This window comes from Rhinoderma darwinii, chromosome 1 (genome assembly GCF_050947455.1).
Source record: "Rhinoderma darwinii isolate aRhiDar2 chromosome 1, aRhiDar2.hap1, whole genome shotgun sequence".
NCBI classification, from domain to species: domain Eukaryota; kingdom Metazoa; phylum Chordata; class Amphibia; order Anura; family Rhinodermatidae; genus Rhinoderma; species Rhinoderma darwinii.
Genome location: NC_134687.1, coordinates 152685210 through 152702629, shown reverse-complemented (window position 1 = coordinate 152702629; position 17420 = coordinate 152685210).

Here is a 17420-nt window from a genome sequence, read left to right as displayed (position 1 = left end):
AGAACATTTGTGAGACGCAGAACAACTGAAAAGATGCTGGAAGAGTGCCTGATGCCAAGGTCAAGCATGGTGGAGGTAATGTGTTGGTCTGGGGTTGCTTTGGTGCTGGTAAAGTGGGAGATTTGTACAAGGTAAAAGGGATTTTGAATAAGGAAGGCTATCACTCCATTTTTCAACGCCATGCCATACCCTGTGGACAGCGCTTGATTGGAGCCAATTTCATCCTACAACAGGACAATGACCCAAAGCACACCTCCAAATTATGCAAGAACTATTTAGGGAAGAAGCAGGCAGCTGGTATTCTATCTGTAATGGAGTGGCCAACGCAGTCACCAGATCTCAACCCCATAGAGCTGTTGTGGAAGCAGCTTGACCGTATGGTACGCAAGAAGTGCCCATCAAGCCAATCCAACTTGTGGGAGGGCCTTCTGGAAGCATGGGGTGAAATTTCTCACATTTACCTCTGCAAATTTACAGCTAGAATGCCAGAGGTCTGCAATGCTGTAATTGCTGCAAATGGAGCATTCTTTGACGAAAGCAAAGTTTGAAGGAGAAAATTATTATTTCAAATAAAAATCATAATTTCTAACCTTGTCAATGTCTTGACTATATTTTCTAGTCATTTTGCAACTCATTTGATAAATATAAGTGTGAGTTTTCATGGAAATCACAAAATTGTCTGGGTGACCCCAAACTTTTGAACGGTAGTGTATATATATGCCCGTGTTCCCTATGACGCATCGGTAACCCAGGCCTGCGCAACAGCACTGGGAGGTGGAAGTTGGGCATGCCTCATTTCTGGTCAAGTCGGACGCATGATTTGAAAGTCCATCACCGGTGTTTTCAAAAGCTTGGGTTGGTCTGGCTTATTTTGGTAAGGCATTTATACTATTCATGATTATGAACATCTATATATATTTTTGGACTTCTATGCGGTGTCCTATAAAAACAACACGAATAATGCGACATTGTGGATATACATTCGGAGTGTCTTGTCAACCACAACATCAAAACGCTATTTTTTTAGATCCACAAAAATTCAGGTGTTTGTTTTTATATAATATCTTCATGATATCAAGTCTCAGTGTGGCTCTATATCACATATGGAACAAAATCTCAGTGTGAACGAACGCCTATTCTAAATATCCTCATGAACAAGTGTGGTTGGAAATTGAAAGTTTGACAATATAAACTCGGGTTGCCTGTCTATTGGATAGTAATGCGAGACATATATACACGGTCAAAATATACATTTGGAGTGCATTGCAATCATCAATAATAAATTGCCTTACAGGCACATGTTTGGAGTATCTTGCTAACTACAAGACTCGTATATCAACACGGATAGATATGAATATCTTCTGATAGCCTCATTCCAACAATTCAAGGAACCTCTGGGTGATTTTGTACTGCACACTTATAAATGAAATAACTCACGTGTGAACTGTCGCCTATTGAGTATCACTCAACAAACCTGATTTTGAGACTACAAGTCTATTACGTATTTTGCTCCCCTTCTCTTCCAGAGGCTAGTGGGGATTAAGATGTCTTTGCCACAGCATACAAGGGCACAAATGGCGGCTATGGTCTTTGATGATCGAAGTAACATCACTTTACAAAACCAATTTAGAGAGCTAGAAAAATTATCAGCTCAAGAAACCAGAGTATGGTGGGATTTGACCACTCTACAGAATTATATCTCTAAAAAAATGGTCCCTAGAGGTCTACGATTGAGGAAAATACCTACATATAATTACTCAGAAGAGTTCACAACAGATTGGAACAATCTATTATCCGAATGTGCTCTCAATCTCATGACACTTATTACGAAACAAGAAGAATTGAAACTCACGGAGCTCCAAGTGGACATTGACAAATTAAAGGGGGAAATCCATCTATCCTCCAGCTCACCTGATTTTTCCATGTTACAAGAGAGAACATCTCACCATATTGAACAACTGGAGAAAGGCATAGCGGAAACTAAAAAATCCAAATTTCTACGAGATACCCAGGACTATGCAAGGGGTGAAGTGTACAATTGGAGCAAGAGATACAATAACAAATATAGGGCAAAATCAATCTTGAGAAACAAATCAAGACCGCACAGACGGAATTCGAGCCCATATAGAGTTAGTTTCAGTTCCACTGAACAGGAGACCACGGACGGAGCGGAGGAGGAGTCTGATATACATTCTATAAGGAATACACACAAATCACGACAAAATGACACAGAACGACAAGTTTTTCCAAAAAACGGGGGAAGAGGGGGGGCAGGAGACATCAAACCCATGGAGGTCATACAGCCCCGACGATTGAGAAACCAGAGACTATAAGCAACATGGATGTTATTAATTTATCATCGGTGTTCATGACACAACAACAAATTAAGGTCCTCTCCCTGGGAATGAACTTTGTACCAAATCGCGATTTTGATGTCTTCTGTACCCTCCTGGACATCAATAAATTTGTTCGCAATTTAACTGTCAAGAGACATTTTCTGACAATGGATGATAATGAACCGACGACACTGATGGGACACCAACGACAAGTAACTTGTATAGACCACTAATGTTCCAAGAACAAATGGCCCTCTTATGTCTTGAGGATCTGGCCGGATTGGATGAGAATTGTACAACTAACAAGAGTACGAAATTTACAACTAAGAACTCGGAGTATTACCCATTACAATCAAGAACTGAATCTATGGACAAGTTCCAACAGGTTATAAAAAGAGAACTGCACAAAATTAAAGATCAGAGTTTAAAAAATAAAACAACACACAACCTTACCTGGGCAGAAAATGAAGCTGTGAGAGCCTTACGCGACAATAGAGATATTGTCATACGTATGGCAGATAAAGGGGGTAGTGTTACCGTTATGGATAAAGACATGTATGTAGATCAAATCATGAAGTTATTATCAGATGTTGACACATACATTAAACTAGATCACAATCCAACAACGATTTACCATCAAACTATCAAAAATCTTCTGGATAGGGGTCTCAATAACGGTACACTTACACAAAAACAACATGCCTACTTATTATTGGAACATCCGGTAGTCCCGATTTTACACTCTCTGCCAAAAACACATAAAGGGGTCATCCCACCACCTATGAGGCCGATAGTATAAGGAATTGGCTCTCTCACGGAGCGACCATCTGAATGGCTGGACTCATTGCTCCAACCTTTGGTTTTTAGAGTGCCAGGTCACCTTAGGGACACAAAAGATGTTCTCAGTATCTTTCACGATAAAGTCTGGGGTCACAACCATGTTTGGCTCAGTTGTGACGTAGTATCTCTGTACACCAGCATCCCACATCCAGTGGAGAAACAAGCCCTAATCCACCACCTGTCCAAATACAGTAATTATGATGATACACTTCAAGAGATTGCAGTAGATATGCTCCATTTTTTAATGAAGCACAATTATTTCTACTTTGAGGGAAACTATTATTTACAGAAAAGAGGAGTGTCCATGGGGGCCAAATTCTCACCATCCATGGCAAACCTGGTCATGGCTTGGTGGGAGGAAATGTTTGTATTTGGAACCGATAACCCCTTTATGGAATCCATACATTGGTATGGCAGATACATCGATGACCTTCTGTTCATCTGGGAGGGCGATGTGTCTGCCATACCGAATTTTCTCATATATCTCAACAGCAATCAGTTTAATCTTCAATTTACTTATCATCATGATTCCAATACTATCAATTTTCTGGACCTTAAATTGTCATCTACAGTGGGTGAGCAAATATGTACAGAGATTTATCAAAAGCCAATCTCCGGCAATACTATTCTTCACGCCACAAGTTGCCACTCCAAACACACCATTTCCTCGATACCCGTGGGAGAATTCACACGGGCCAAAATAAATTGTAGCCTGACAACAGGGTTTGACAAGGAAGAGTTAAAAATTTGCCATAGATTGACTGATCGGGGTTACAAGCAGTGGACACTGAATAGAGCCAGCACTATAGTGAAGTCCAAAAGTAGGGACTCTCTATTATCCACTGTTGAGAGAGATAAAAATATGGACACATCAATCACCTCAAATTCATACATACCCACTCTTGTCTTACAATATAGTAACCAATTTAGGGCCATCAAAGATATGATTTAAAGGTATATCCCTTTATTGTATGAGGATGCCAAGTTGGAAAATGTCCTAAAGAATGGTTGTCGGGTGGTTTCAAGGAGGGCACCGACTCTTGGCAATATCCTCTCCCCCTCAATGATAACATCTAATAGTACCAGGCCCACCTGGTTGTCAAATAAGGGTTTTTTCAAATGTGGTATCCATCCGTGCAAGACATGCACTTTTTCTAAGGTTCATAAATCATTCCAAGATGCTACTGGAGAAATGAATTTTCCTATCAAATCGTATATAAATTGCAACAGTGATTTTGTCATCTATATCATTGAGTGCACCTCCTGCAACCTAAAATACGTTGGATGCACCACAAGAAAATTTAAAACCCGTATATTGGAACACTTGGGGTATATAAGAAACCCAAATATCACCAAATGTGGCAAGACATTTTGTGTCTTGTCACAACAGGTGTATTAATTCCTTTAGCACATATGCCATAGAGAAGATCAGGGGGTCCATTAGAGGGGGCAATCTAAAACACCTTTTGCTAACGCGAGAAGCATTTTGGATCTATAATTTAAGAACACATTTCCCGTTGGGCTTAAACCTAAAAAAAGAACTCATGTTCCACTATTGATCCAGTACCGGTTCACATTAATGTAGAATATGATCCAATAATTTACTATCCATTAAACTTTTTTCATAGTAACTACACCATTTATAAGTAAATAATGTTATCTATATGATAACTGAGACTTTATGTCTTTTCAAACAAACTGACATTATCAGATCGCATGTCGCATGCACATTCCTAATGATTTAACTAACTTGGCATTATCCCACTAAAATGCAATATCACATATCTGTATGGATCAAATAAAGGGATATCATACTTACATATATTCGTAGAGTCGCTTATGTAGACATGGGATGTCGAGATATTTCGTTTGCTTCTCCTTTTCTTTTGTCCGTCGGGAGGATTCGTGACAGGTCGACCATGGAAATTACACTCCACTCATAGCCACTCAAACAGAAAGTTTCCATCTATATATAAACATTAATATGTAATATGTAAAAAATAAAAACACAAATATTAATAATGACATGAATATATTTAGATACATACAAGGAAAATTGTGATTAAATAATATATATTCATAGTAATTAATATATACATTTCTTCTTTTGATCTCTTGTTTTTACCACATTTATTTTACAAACCTGCAGTTTGTTTCGGAATTTTTGTCAGGATATATCTATAGTTTCATACAGCTCCACAGTACTACCAGTACTTATTCTACATATTGATAACATTCATGTTGGGGATAACTGTTTGAATGATCATTGTTTTGTAACCTGACATTTCCGTATGTTTTTATGTATTAATTTTTATCCTGTTTTTTGTAACAAGAAATTAGTTTTGAGCCATGCATGTTTTTGCTTCGCTCATGTTCAGACAGTGCAGATATTAAATCGCATCAGATTTTGATGTTGGTTTTAAAATATTTACTTATCTTCCACTACTCACTCAAATATTTACAAATTACTTTTTGCCATCAATATATATCAAGTAATTTTCTGGGATGGTGGGTTTTGGGTATATTTTCCAATTAAATCAATTATATATACATCTATACCCTATCTATCCAGATTCCTTCCAGAACTGGGAGGGTTAAATCTTATCCACTGACTCCCATTTCAGCAAACAGCTGGAGTCACTTTCTGCCCTGATTGCCAGTTGTATATTTGGATGAAGCAAACATGCATGGCCACTTCATTTCTTGCCATGACTAAGAGCACGGTCAGTGCTTGAAACGCGTAGGCTCGGGCACACGCCCGCACCATCAACCATCCTGGGACTGCGTCTCGTTCTACATTTTATATCTTCTATTGCCAATAAAAGTGGGATCCACGTATCCTTTTTATCCCGACACAGCGCTGGATCATTTCTCCTTTTTTCTTGCATGATTTGTCTCTATATGGGTTCATTATTACCTCTTAACTGTCCGGTATTTCTTGTTATGGAATATCCTATTGACCATAATTTTATCCCTATGATAGATTTGGGTTTAAAGACACTAACGCTCCTTGATACTCCTTAACCTTTTCCATTTAGTTACTATTTAGTTAATGTGTCATGTTTAATGTGACAAGCAACTGATACCAGAAACCTAATTGCCTAGGTGCATAGTAGTTTTTTTGCATGGAGATGCTTTTTTTGTGTTTTTAAGATGTGTCCTTATATTGTTATTCAATAAACTTTGATATTTTGATATTACGGTAGTATTTGACTCCTTTACTTTTTTTTCAATCATATGTATTTAGACGAGTTGACTATCAGTTATTTTCGGGGGTACTGAACAGTAGTAGTGCCAAGCCCCAATTTACATATGCCTTTGGTAGTAATTCTGATCAACCTAAAATCGTAGGTGTTTCTATAGGGAAAGACACTCATACTACGGCAGCTATCGCTGACAATTTATAAAAAAAAATTCTAATCCAGAAGAAACCCTCCTATATCTCCTTCGTATATTTGAGTTTGGGTGAGTTTTCAACTATAAAATTAATTAGAAAAAGATCGAAGCCCTTTACATTTCAGCCCCTTCCCTTATATGACTGGATAATTGCAGCTTAAAACCCTATTTAAATGTTCCCACAATCTATAAAGTTTTTGAGGGTCCAGATCCCTAAAGATTTAAACAAACTTTATGGGTTCAATTTCAGCTTCTTACTGTCCAATATACAAAAAAAAAACATATATCTTCACTAAAATCCGCTATTTACTCTCAATGCTCCCAATATAAGTCAAGGCAGAATTTTTTATGAGGAGCAAAAAGATCTATTATACATTCATCTGAGCACAAAATGTCCTAGAATATTGTAGAATACGCTAACTCAGAAAAGGAACACGGAGGCCTTGCCCTCCAATATATTGCTTTATATTACAAGGCTGCACATTTAAATAGATACTTAAAGAGGTATTTCCACAATTACATTCCTGGCCCATTGTCCCCCACTGTTAAAATCAATAAAACTCTCAAATGTAATCAAATTAATTAACTGAATGCAGCTCAAGATTTAGCCCCTCCAAAAACCCCATGGTGTAGGTGTAATTATACCTGGTTGCCCAGGGATCCATCCTGTATTTCTCTGCAGTCTAGCTGAGCATGCGCGGTAGATACCCACTTTGCTTCTATGAGGTGGCGCATGCGCGGTAGTGCCGTCCTTATGCACTGGACTGACATGCGCACAAGGAACGCCTCCCATGTGCTGTGATTGACTGGTCTCTGCAAGGCAGTAACGATCATCCACTGAACCACCAATGGTATCTCTCCTCTAATAAATGCCACACATATGTATGTTTTGTCCATATATGTGACCGGGGGGAAGGCTGTGCCGGAGAGGACATGCAGACAAATGGTGCTTCTGGCAACTGTAATTAGCATCAGCGGTCACATGGTATGACCAGCAGGTCCGCCCATATTGCTCTCAGAGGAGTAGGAACTGGAGTAGAGGGGTGAGAAAACACAGCTAAAAAGCTTGCAGCAAGTATATTTTAGCATGGGGTAGTCTGTCTACACTAGTCATGGGCACAGTGTGAGTTTGGAAAAAAGACCAATTGAGGGATAACACTTTTAAAATTAACCAATCGCGCTGACCAACTGCTTCATATAAGAGCAGAAATTTTGTTCTTAGATTAAACTTAACACAGCCTTTTATGGATGCGTACGCCCAAGTCTTAATGTCATACAGTACACGACCTCCTAAACGCCTGTGCCTCATTCAAGTCTTATCCTAAGAGAAGGGACCTTATGCCTCGTAACACTTCCTTGATTTTAACACCCCAAATGACATTCTTGTGGCTATTCTTAAGTTGATGGCAGCATGCCTGCTTATACCTCTTCTATGGCTAAACACGTACTTCCCTACCAGCAAAAATGGTTGTCTGAAATAGAACATACAACATTCTGCCCTCCAAAAATTTTGGAAACCCTGGCTTGATTATCAGAGACATAATCTTCCTGACAATTAGATAAACCCAATTGGCAAGCATAAGCATTTGAGCGACTTTGGCAAACGACAAATTGTGAAGGCTAGATGACTGGATCAGAGCATTTCCAAAACGGCAATTGTTGTGGGTTGTTCCCGGTATGCAGTTGTAAGTACCTACCAAAATCGGTCCAGGAAAGGACAGCGGGTGACAGGGTCATGAGCATCCACGGTTCATTGATATGCATGGGGAGCAAAGGATAGTCCATCTGGTCTGATCCCACAGAAGAGCTACTGTAGCACAAATTGCTCAAAAAGTTACTGCTGACTATGATAGAAAGGTGACCCTTGTCCACTGCTTATAGCTCCTACAATGCACACATGGGCATCGGAACTTGACCATGCAGCAATAAAAGAAGGTGGTTTGCCCTGATGAATCATGTTTTCTTGTACATCATGTGGACAGCCAGGTGTGTATGCATCACTTATCTGGGGTAGAGATGGCACAAGAATGCATAATGGTAAGAGGACAAGCCAGTGAAGGCATCTTGAACTTTGAGCAATGTTCTGTTAAGAAACCTTGGGTCCTGGCATTCACGTGGATGTTACTTTAACATGTACAACAGGGGCGTAACTAGGAAGGACTGGGCCCCATAGCAAACTCTTGACGGGGCCCCCCGCCGGGTGCCACACGCAGCCCCCCTTATAAATAGTGCCCCCTGTAGAATGTGCCATACAGCCCCCCTGTAGACAGTGCTATATAGCCCCACCTATAGACAGTGTCACACCCCATTTGTAGATAGCGCTCCCACCTCCCGCTTGTAGAAAGTGCCATGCAGCCCCACTGTATATAGCGCTATACAGCTCAAACTGTATATAGTGCCACACAGACCCCCTCTCTTGTATATAGTGCCACACAGCCCCCCATTAGTAGATAGTGCCACACACAGCCCCCCTTAGTAGATAGTGCCACACACAGCCCCCTGTAGATTGCGCCACACTCAGCCCCCTGTAGATAAAGCCACAGCCCTCCCCCATGTAAATAGTGCCATACAGTTCCCCAATGTGTATACTGCCACACAGCTGTCAGCTCCCCCATGTATATAGTGCCACACAGCCCCCCCTTGTGTATAGTGCCACACAGCTCCCCCTTGTGTATAGTGCCACACAGCCCCCTTTGTGTATAGTGCCTCAAGGCGCATCCGAGAAAGTTGCATCAGCCAGGGGGATTTCAATCAGGCATGGAAAGGTGAGTTTGGAGGCAGGACTATGTGACTCTTCAGGATAGCGGCTCCACCCCATGACCCTCTAATGAGTAATTAGCATATAGTGTGTGCCGTTTTAAAAGTGGATTTTAAAGATTTTGCTGCATCTGAAAAAAACATACAAGGGAATGTTTGGAAATATTGTCAGGTCATGTATCACTGCATAGTGACGGTTCAAAGGGTTAAAACTACCTGACAGATTCCCATTAAATATACAATGAATTGAGAACAATTCTATCTGCCCTGCAATTTTGTTATTATAAATATATCCTATATAATTACAGATCCAGGACCAAGCTCAGTACATAAATACAGCACCAGAACAAAGCTCAGACATATGTACAGAACCATAACCAAGCTCAGTACATAAATACAGCACTATCTACAGTGCTGATTAGAGGCAGAATAAACATTTACATTAAGTGACTCACCGGTGACGTCTCAGATTCTAGTTCTTTTCTTCTCCCTCTGGTCCAAACCTCTGTCATGGATTTCTACCGGCCACGGCACATTTCTGAAGTTTTCCACTCAGATGTCTTCAGCTTCTCACTTTTAAAACATTTCTAAAACATGGACCTATAAACGAAGTTAAAATTCTCAACACCTCTAAATCTAATAAAGCGCCATACACTGCATCACTAACTATAATAGCGCCATACACTGTGTCCCTGATTATAATAGTACCATACACTGTCACACACACACACCGTGCCCCCTGTAGATAGTGCCCCCATAGCCCCCTGTAGATAGTGTCCCACATACAGCCCTCTGTAGATAGTGCCCATATATGGACTCCAGAGCTGCAAGGCAATAGTGCTAAAGACTGAGCCATTGTGCTGCCCTATATATAGCTTCCCCTATAGATAGTGCTCCACTTATAGCCCACCTCTGTAGTCTCACATATAGCTCCCCCTGTATATAGTGTCCCACATATAGCCCACCCCTGTAAACAGTGCCCTACATATAGCTACCCTTTAGCTAGTGCCCCACAGGTAACCCACCCCTGTATATAGTGTCCCACATATAGCCCACCCTATAGAAAGTGCCATAAAAACCAGCTCCCTCCCCTATAGATAGTTCTCTACATATAGCTGGCTGACCCCTGTATAGTGTCTCACATATAGCTCCCCCTGTATATAGTACCCCACATATAGACCCCCCTGTATATAATGCCCCACATCCCCATATATAGACCCCCCTGTATATAGTGGCCCACATCCCCACATATAGATCCCCCTGTAGATAGTGGCCCACATCCCCACATATAGACCCCCTATATATAGTGGCCCACCTATAGACCACCCCTGTATATAGTGGCCCACATATAGACCCCCCTGTATATAGTGGCCCACATCCCCACATATAGACCCCCCTGTATATAGTGGCCCACATCCACACATATGGACCCCCAGTATATAGTGGCCCACATATAGACAACCCCCCGTGTAGATGGAGCCCCCACTATAGATATTGCCAGTCATTGTTTTTTTTAGAAAAAAACGAAAAACTTTACATACTCACATGATCCCGTTCCAGCGCAGTCCGATGGCAATGCAGATCTGCTCTCTTCTGAGCAGGTCTTCTGGACCTTAACGCCGCGTCGTTCAATGACGCTGATGACTTGCCCCGTCAATCAGCACCTTTCAAGCACGGAAGCGGCATGATGACGTTGCGATGACGTTATCGCGCCGCTAGCGTCGTTGAAAGGTGCTGATTGGCGGAGCAAGTCATTTTGCCCCACCAATCAGTGTCATTGTAAGGTGCTGAATGGTCGGGCATTCAGCGCTAAGGCATGTATTTGGCTGTCGCTAGCACCGGAGCCCCCTCCTGTGCTAGCGACGCCTACGGGCATGAGAGGGCCTATGTCGCCCGGCCCATACTTGTTTGAGGCTCGGGCCCCGTAGTTGCGGCGCTACCACTGTAGCAGCCAGAATGGCTGCTAGCGGCTCCACCGGGCCCTGTAGCAGCCGCTACCGTGGTAGTTATGCCACTGATGTACAACCTACCTAACTATTGTTGTGGACAAAGTACACTGCTTCATGGCAATGGTATTCCCTAATGGCCAGTGGCCTCTTTCAGCAGGATAATACGCCCTTCCACACGGCAAAAATTGTTTAGGAATGGTTTTAGGAACATGAAAAATGTAACAATTTAAAATGGCAATATTAGGCAGGTGGTTTTAATCTTATGATTGCTGGGCGTATGTATGTGTGTGTGTGCGTGTACTTTTATATGTGTGTGTGTGTGTGTGTGTGTGTGTGTGTGTGTGTAATATATATATATATATATATATATGTATACTGTATATTTTTAAAAACACATGTCTGTATGGTTGACTGCTCTAATGTTTTTTGGAAATGCCACAACTTGGGGAATGTACTGTTGTCAGGTGACACTAAATAGCTGTATGAATATTAACTACATGAACATTAAACATGTGCAATTTGGGGCACAGGGCATGGTTCATAAGAAACTTCCATCTATCAAAATAATGTGACCTATCCTGTAGAGCAAACAGTCTCTTCTATTCTCTGTGTTATACTATAAGGATCACATTCTAGCTTTTATGAAGTGGCTCCAGTAATAACAGAACTGTAGGCTATAAGAGATCAGCCACATGACATTTTTTTTAATGTATCTGACATAAAAGATGTGTTCGCCACAGGAAAAACCTTTCAGACATTTTCACTGCCCGTATTATAGGCCTTGTTTTCATACATGGGCTGCCTCTGATACTATGTATCAATTAAGAATTCTATGTAATATGATAGAAGCTTGATCTTGTGTTTGTAAATTGTGCTTATACCTTTACATGGAGGTTATGAATTGGTCCTGGTTTTGGGACTGTCATACAGCACAATTGGAAACACTACTAGTTGTAATGCCAGAGGCAAGTGCTGCCTCTGCCGGCGGTCCCCGCCGCCGGTTCTCCCACCTGCCCCGCCAGTGGCCTGATCCTTCTCCTCTGTGCGGTCACTGACGTCTCTGTCCTGCCTCTCCCCTGCTCGTGGCCGTGTTCCCCTTAGGGCACGCTCCCTGGCCATCTCTTAAAGGACCCAATTCAGAAAATATCCAATCTCTGTTTCTCCAGGACCATTTAGGGCACCTTCTCAGACCATCTGGTACCTAAGCAACTTAGTTGTGTCCAGAAAAGGTTCGAGTTTGCATCCTGATAACAGCCCGCACCTCGCTACCTGTTTTTAGTTGTAGCCAGCTATCTGCTAACAGCCTGTATCCAGCTATCAGCTACCAGCCTGTATCAAGCTATCCGCTACCAGCCTGTATTCAGCTATCCGCTACCAGCCTGTAATCAGCTACTCGCTACAAGTCTGCATCCTGCTACCAGTCCGTATCGTGTTACCCGCCATCTGGGTGCATTCCACTATCTACTGCCAGTATGTACCCAGCTCGATGAGACGAGTCTGAGGCTTACTACTGGCTACGAACTGTGACTTCTGATCCATACCCTCAGTGTACTACACCATTTTATGCTGGTCAATTGGGCCAGCCGCTACTCACACCGGGACCACCTCAAGTGGTAGCGACCTGATAGCTTCCCCACAACAATCAGGTCCCTGTATGGGGGTTAAAGGGGTTTTCCAAGTTAAAACTTTTATGTGTCAGTCAAACCGATGGAATAGCCCAGTGGGTCCACAACCCGATGGTCATAGCACTAGCTGTTTCGAAAGACATTTATAAGATGGTAAAGCATTACCCTTGATACTACAATTCGGTTTACAGCCTAGTTTTAGATCATTGTTATTTGTGAATTGACAGTATATAAGGTGAAAGTATATCCCTCTTACATGTAGAGTTTATCTTTGGCTTGTTTTTAAGTCAATGAAACCAATGAAGATTACCTTTTAGCACTGTATTATAGAACTGTAACAGATATACTAATTATTACGGGTTCATTTTGACCTTTGAATACTTGAAAGTACTCAGTGAATGAAATATACTGTATGTTTAGAAAGATTTTAATATATAGCTAGTGGAAATGTCTGCATTGACTATTGTGTCTTTTAGAGGAAAATTCTTGTTAGCAATGAATTATAAAAAAAAGATCCAGGAGACTTCAAACATTTGTGACAAAACTCAATCATGTAAAGAACAGGAAGATATGGAATGCCAGCAGGGGGGAACTTGGGAGACTATGGCTAGTAATGTGGGCATGGGTATTATGCAGTAGTAGTATTCAATAGAAACATCTGAAAAGATAAGACACATTTCTTGTATTACAAGTTAGTTAAGGGATTTATAGATGATAAGATCCGTGTGGTGAGGTAAAAGTAAATTTTATTTTTACAGTAGGTCTAACAGATTTGCTGCCTTGAAGGATAGGATGCTAAAATTCATTGCAGCTGTGGATAGTGCATAAGGCAGAACATATATCCTGTGGTAACCATACAATGGAAATTATATAACATGGTATTTGGATTAGTGGGCATTAATTTATATACACACAGATATGACTTTGTAAATAAATGTTTCTAATAAAACTATATGTATGTGTATGTAGCAACCTCATTGTGCCTCGTGAAATTCCCAACACTCCTTGCCTTGTCATTTTTTATTTACTTATGCCTTTCAACTTCACATATGTTTGTCAGATCTGGTATGTCTATCTAGCTCTAAAAGAAGTTTCACAAAGATTATCCCATTTTTACTTATATTAATCTTATCCATATATTTATAACTGTTGTTTAACCCCTTAACGACATGTCACGTACTGGTACGCGGCAGCCGTTAAGGGGAAGTATGGAGCGAGCTCACGGGCTGAGCTCGCTCCATACACAGAAGGTGAGGGTTGTGTTACACAGAGGACACCTCACTGCAATGGGTGGAATCAAAGTTCACTTTTATTCCGCCCGTTTAACACCTTAAATGCAGCGGTCAATAGCGACCGCAGCATATAAATTGTTAGAATCAGGGGGGCTTCCCCTTAAACACGCCATTGCGCCCCTCTGCGGCACGATCGGCCATTCACAGTGGTTGTTATGGCAGCCTGGGGGCCTAATAAAGGCCCCCAGGTCTGCCATCTTTGTACCCTTTGAAGCCCTGCCGTAGACTGCCAGAATCACGATATACTGCAAGCGAGCCCACGATCACGGGTTCATGTCCCCTACGGGGACTAATAAAAAAAGTAAAATACAATTAAATAAAGATTTTTAAACTGCTCAAAAAAAATAAAATAATTAAAAGTTAAAAAAACAACACTTTTCCAATTTTTTCCCTAAAGCAAAGTTAAAAAATAAATAAAAGTTAACATAACTGGAATCGCCACGTCCGTAAAAGTCCGAACTATCACAATATAGCGTTATTTAACCCGCTTAGTGAAGGACGTAAAAAAAATGTAAAAATAATTATATGAACATGAAATTACTGTTTTTTGGTCACCTTAGCTCTCCAAAAAAAAAGGAATAAAAAGTGTTCAAAAAGTCGCATGTACCCCAAAATGGTATCTGTGAAAACTACAGCTCGCCCCGCAAAATTTAAGCCCTCACACCTTTAACTCCTTCCCGCCGCAGCCCTTTTTAAGATTTTCATTTTTTCCTCCCCACTTTCCAAAAGCCATAACGTCTTTATTTTTCAGTCGATTTAGTACTATGAGGGCTTGATTTTTGCGGGACGAGTTGTAGTTTTTCGTAGCACAATTTATTTGGCCATATAATGTACTAGGAATCGGGAAAAAAATTATTTGTGGGGTAGAAAATGAAAAAATGGTATTTTGCACGCCGTTTTTACGGAATTCACTGTGCAATTAAAACAACATGTTAACTTTATTCTGTGGGTCAATACAATTACAGCGATACCAAATATATATAGTTTTTAACTTTTTTATTTTTCCGTCGATTAAGTGGTATGAGGGCTTATTTTTTGTGGGATAAGCTGTAGTTTTTAATAATACCATTTTGGTGTAAATGCGACGGTTTGATCACTTTTTATTTCATCTTTTGTGGGAGATTAGGTGACCAAAAAATAGAGATTCTGGCAATTACAATTTTTTTTTTTACGGCGTTCACCATGCGGGTTAAATATTAATATATTGTAATAGTTCAGACTTTTACAGACGCGGCGATACCAATTATGTTTATTTATTTATTTTTTTACTATGCTCTAGGGGGAAAATGGGAAAAGGTGAACTTTTAATATATATATATTTTTTTACACATAAAAAAAACGTTATTTAACTCATTCTTACTTTTTTATTAGTCCCCCGTGAGCCCGCTCCATACTTCCCATACCCGACTTTGACTCTCAGAATATGGCGACACAAAACATTTTTTTTTAGCAAATAATTTTATTTTTTAAAAAGTGGTAAAACATAAAACTAAACATATAAATTTGGTATTGCCATAATCGTATCAGCCGGTAGAATAAGGTGAATATGTAGTTAGTACCGCCTGATGGACACCATAAAAACAAAGCCCCCCAAAATATGGTGTAATCGCTGTTTTTTGCCCATTTAACCCCACAAATAATTTTTTTTCAGATTCCCAGCACATTATGTGGTACAATAAATGGTGGCATGAAAAACTACAACTTGTCCCACAAAAAACAAGACCTCATATGGCTATGTTGACGAAGAAATAGAAAAGTTATGGCTTTTGGAAGGCGGGGAGGAAAAGTGAAAATGAAAAACTAAAATTGGCCTGGTCTTTAAGGGGTTAATAACGCTTTGTGATCTGTCTGTGGTGATTTTTTCCAATCTACATAATTTATTGGATGGAATTGACTAGAATTTAGTGACAAACCTTGAACAAGTAATAACCTTGATGTTATTACTACCTTATAGTAGGAGGTGAGTGGAAATTAGCTTAACTTTTAGTTTTCCAATTTTTTTAAACTGTTTTGCTGTCTAAATATAATGGAAATATAGTGGAATCAGCCGGGGGCGGAACAAACTCTCTGGTGCCCAAGGCAGAAGTTTCAAAACGCCTGTGACGCCTTTTACTGGAGTGGTTTCCCCTTTCAGAAAACACAATCTCAGACAAAATCAATGTTGAATAGATTAATTTTACTGAACACAACTGACAGGGCCGACCTTAGGCTACAGGGTGCCCTGTGCGGAATTGACCTTTGGTGCCCCCCACTCCATTTATCATTGTTATGTATTGTCGGCATTTGGTGCTTTTGTTTGTGCATTTGTCACGCCGAAAAACGCATAAAAAATGCTTGGTTTAAGCGTCCCATTGATATCAATGATATAGTGCGCCGTTAGTGCATACTACGCGTTTTGTTTAAAAATGTGTCGCGTGAAAATAGAAGCGTCAGGTAAATTATTTTGCCTAATTTCTATAGTGAATGGGAGTTCTGATTGAACGGCAAAAAAACATGCAAGAAAACCTATGAATACACGTCAAAAGCGCCTGTAGTTTAAAATGAAACTTTACAAAAACACGTTGTTGTTTTTAGCACAGTGTGAACAAGGCCTTTTGTAAAGGCTGTTTTCACATTACGTCCTGCCTGTCCATTTATCATATGCGGCGGAAAAGCTCCTGGCGCATACATTAAATGAACACAGAAAACGTGCAGTATAATTGTTTTTTTTTACTGGACCCCACTGCATAAAATAGTGCCGTCCGACCCGAACTGAGGCTTTTTTAACCTCCATCAGATGTATAGCACAGTTTACTATACGTTCTGGGAGCTTTCCCGGTGCATACATTACACGGATGGGCAGGATGTAATGTGAAATTACCTTTAGACTGAGTTCACATGGGGCGGATACGCTGCGTAAAATAATGCAGCGTATCCGCCCTGTGTGCAGCAGGGACTTTCGGGCGGAAAACCGCACCAAACTGAAGGGCAGTTTCTAGCCTGGAATGTCCGCTGTGAAAAACTGCAGTACTTAGTCAGCCTGCTTGCAGGCCGGCCTCATGGGATGACCTCTCATCCCAGGGGAGCGCTGCAGCGGCGGTCACATGGGATAAAGCATCATCCCAGGAGGCCGGCTCTCTGACATCATCCAGGCTGGCCTCCTCGAATGATGTTTCATCCATGTGACCACCGCCACAGCCTGTGATTGGCTGCAGAGGTCACATGAGATGAAGCGTCATCCCAGGA